This window comes from Giraffa tippelskirchi, chromosome X, assembly GCF_054371585.1.
Source record: "Giraffa tippelskirchi isolate mGirTip1 chromosome X, T2T-mGirTip1v1.2.pri, whole genome shotgun sequence".
Classification (NCBI taxonomy): Eukaryota; Metazoa; Chordata; class Mammalia; order Artiodactyla; family Giraffidae; genus Giraffa; species Giraffa tippelskirchi.
The window spans coordinates 41,724,283-41,728,490 of record NC_137289.1 but is presented as its reverse complement, the minus strand read 5'-3'; the positions used below and the strand labels follow the sequence as shown (position 1 = coordinate 41,728,490).

Below are 4,208 nucleotides of genomic sequence, written 5' to 3'. Positions count from 1 at the left end.
TTGGGGGGGGGGGTCTTCCTTTGTGGTTCAGCTGGTAAAGAATCCAACTGCATTGCGGGAGACCTGGGTTTGATCCCTGGGTTGGGAAGATCCCCCGGAGAAGGGAAAGGCTACCCACTCCAGTATTCTGGCCTAGAGAATTTCATGGACAGTATAGTCCATGGGGTCGCAAAGAGTCAGACATGACTGAGTAACTTTCATTTTCACTTTCACTTCATGGATTTTGGGGGAAGAAGACCGCAGAGGTTGAGTGTCCTTTTTACCATGTGATACGATCTACATGTCTTATCCCTGGTAATGTTGACCTTGACCACTGGGCTGAAGTAGTGTTTGTCAGGTTATTCCACTGTCAAGTTACTCTTTTTCCCCCTCGCCATATTGCTGTATTTTTTTGAATGAAGTCACTATGTGACTTTTTGAATGAAGTCACTCTTAAGGAATAGGGAGCTCCACCTCCTTGAGAGCACAATTACCTATGTCAGTTATCTGAAATTCTTTCGCGTGGGAAATTTGTCTATTGTCTCACATGTATTCAATCATTTATTTATATCAGTACGGACCCATAGATATTCATTTTATACTTTGGGATATAATCCCAAAAGATGACTAACTTAATTTATTACGTTGCTCGTCTTGTTACAGTTTTGGCCATTGGAAGCTCATTCCTGTCTTCTTTGACATAACTCCGTTACTTCAGGGCTTTTTTATTTTTTTAAAATTTTAAAGCACTTCCTTTTTGATACAGTAAGATCCCCCAGACTCCTCTTCTATATTTCCTCTCTGAGCCCTACAATCAGTAATTTCTCCAAGAAGCCTGGTTCCTTTTATTGGAAAAGAGGATTGGGAACCAAGATCTGTGCTTATTTCTACATCATTGTTTCTTTCAGATTTTGGGAGTATCATTTCTCTTAAACCCTTTCAGCTAAGAAGGCAAAGAAATATATGTATGTATACTCATGGGCCATCTATTTCACTGCTCAATTCAAGTATGCATGTGTAACAGTATCAGGATTGTTAACCTGTACCCCTACGAGAAAGAACACTATAAACTAGATTACACTGCTTTTATATTTTACTTTCAGTCTTGCAAACTCCATTCATTTCCGAAGTTACTTAAGTCAGGGGATCTTAGTGAGGTGGTTTCATACATTTGTAATATAATTCCATTCTTTAGTCAAATTCTGCATTCTATTCTTGATGTCAGTTTTTTTTAAATATGCATGCATTGCTTTACTTTTTGTGCTGTAAGGTTCTTCTGGTTTTGACAAATATGTAGTGTCATGTATCTTCCATAACATCATACAGAATAGTTTCACTGCCCTAAAACATCCTTTATGCCTGGAGAAGGAAATGGCAACCTACTCCGGTATTCTTGCCTGGGAAATCCCAGGGATTGAGGAGCTGGTGGGCTACTGTCCATGGGGTCTCAAGGAGTCACACACGACAGCGACTGAGTACAGTCATTTTTAAGAACAGTGTTGGCCACACAAAACACATCAGTGGCTCCTAGTTTGTGGCCTCTGGTTTAATATCTTACTTTCCCACTTGTCCCTCTGCTCCATAGGGGTACATGCCCATGGGGCTGCTCTGCTCAGCCCAGTGTTTGGATTCAACAAATGGAATAATGAAAATCGAAAACGGACCCACCCTCCCAGTAGAGCACCAGGTTCAGAAAGAATACATTGGCATGGAAATGGCATTCTGTCACTCCCCACCTCTTTTTCAATTGCCCTCTGGAAATTTCGCTATTTCCCTTTAAGCCCTACTCCCAGTTGACCCCTGCAAGCCTTCTTACCCTCGGCCCTGAAGTCATCACAATGGCCACATGGGTTCTGGTGGGGGCGGGGCCCTCTATGACGTCACCAAGGGCCCAGCCCTGGCTGGTCCTCAGTCTCCAGGTGCCAGGGCAAACCAGCGCACCAGGAGCTGTTTCCTCTCGGCTCACATGTGGTCCATCAAATGGTTCCTGTGCTTTTCCACGGGTGTTACCTGTGTCTGCGCCTTAATGTTTACTTCTCTGAGAGAGAGAGCCGAAGAAATCCAGGGGAAGATGCTCTGCGGAGGATACAGTCTAATTCAGCAAAATCAACCAGAGCATGCCCGAGACTGGCTTAAGATCATGTTTCCCTGGCTTTTCTTCATTGTGCTCATGTATGTGACAGTGAAGTTGATGGGAGAGAGTGGTGAGAGTAATGTGCAGACTCCTCCTGCCTGTCAGGGCGGTTCATTTGGCTCTCCGGGACAGAAAAAGAAAAATGCTTCCCCAGACAAAGACTATATGTTTGCCACCTTAACCCAGCTGGAGATGGACCTTGTGAAATTTGTGTCCAGGGTGCGGAATCTGAAACTTGCCACGGCAACCTGCAGTAACCTCAATGCTCCCAATGTCGAGGTTCCTGCAGACGCACACAATAACATTACACTGTATGAACTCTGGTGCGACGAAGACTCCGATTGAGTGGATTTGTATGTCAGAGTAGGAGAGGAATTGTTGATTGTTGACATACCTTATCCAAACTAATAAAACTATTCTGAAGCAAAAGAAAAAAGCCTCTGATATTTTTTATTTGCTCTACAGTTTGACCTTTTCCAGAGTGTCGTATAATTGGCAGCATGCAGTGTATAACCTTTTCCAGACTAGCTTATTTTACTTTATAACATTCATTCAGATTTCATCCATCTCTTTTTGTGATTTGCTAGCTAATTTCTTTTTATTCTTGAATAATATTCTGCTATGTTGATGTACCAAAGTTTGTTTACCCAGTCGTCTACTAAAGGACACTTTGGTTGCTTCCAATTTGTGGGTGAGAGAGAGAGAGTATGAATTAAGCTGTTATAAAATTCATGTGCATGTTTTTGTGTGGGTATTAACTAGCAAATCATTTGATGAGCAGTCTAGGAGTGTAATTGATAGATCATGTGGTATGACAATGTTTAGCTCTGTAAGAAATTGCTTCCAAAGTGATTCTACCATTTTGCAATCCCACTAACAAGGAATGAGAGTTCCTGTGGTTCCTCATCTTTGCCAGTAATTGGTTTGTCAGATTTTTGTATTTGACCATTCCAATAAGTGTGTAGTGGTATCTCATTATTTTAGTTTCACCAGTCTACTCTAAAAAGTTATCTTATTTCCGTATTTCCATTGCAGCATTTCCATTGTGTTTTATTACCATAAATTCTTCAGGAGTTTTATCTTTAATCTGAGGTTTAAATAGATCTACTGCTCAGCAGAACTTCTGCTGCTGTTTATACCATCAGTGATTATTTTGCTTAAATAGTCTTCTAATAATATTTTCATGAAGGACTCATAACTTGAAATCATGTATAACACTGAGCACGTTTTTGAGAGAGGGCAACAGGCAGGAAGGCCAGGGGTCTCCAAATGGAGGAAATAGGCTGCAAGTGTCAAACATTTTATCTCTCTTAAGCGGCAGGAAAAAACAAACTAGCGATATTTTTTCCCTTCTCTATACAAATTTGAGAGGTTTCTCTTAAAATACTGTGTTGCCATGACACCTGGTTTCAGCTGAAGTTAACTACTCTCAAACTTTGAGTTAACCAATGCATTTTTCTTATGGAAATGTTTGTCTTAAGCTATGTTAATGTACTGTGCATTTACCCCAAACACTGTCTTTCGCCTAAGGCTCAGAACCTACTTGGCAAACCAGTATGTTATACTCAGACATTGTTCCCCTAATCTATGTAAATGAAACTATTTGCATGATCTGCCTTTCTGCAAAATTCAAGTCAATCCTTTTATGGCCTGGAATGTCCGGTGCCCAGATTATTCGAAAATACATCTTATGGATGAGGGGTGTGGTGTCACTCTGAGTTGAAGACATTCCTTTCTTACATTAACAAACTGCTAGTGACTATATAACATCCAGCTGAAGACTAGCAGGGAGGTACTCTTTCTGCCCCCTTCTGATGCCTATGTCAGCTTTCTCTATCTCCTTTATACTTTAATAAAACTTGATCACACCAAAGCTCTGAGCGATCCAGCCTCGTCTCTGGCCCAGGATTGAATTCTTCTCCTCCAGAGGCCAAGAATCCCGGCCGTTTTTCTGTGGCTCAGCAACACCCTTTCATCTTGCGGGCTCGTCCGGAATTCTTCACCACAAGGTAAGGATGCTTAGAGCTCTAGTTCTTTGTTCTCCGAGCGAACACGTTTTCTGCTGTACTTTACTAACTCTACGGCGTGCTTGTGT

General features: G+C 41.6%; 1 pseudogene; it reads left to right on the top strand.

The window, feature by feature from the left end:
• The first annotated feature begins 2,005 nt into the window (after positions 1 to 2,005).
• LOC145535624 (protein FAM209 pseudogene) lies at positions 2,006 to 2,458 on the top strand (annotated as a pseudogene).
• Positions 2,459 to 4,208: the final 1,750 nt, after the last annotated feature.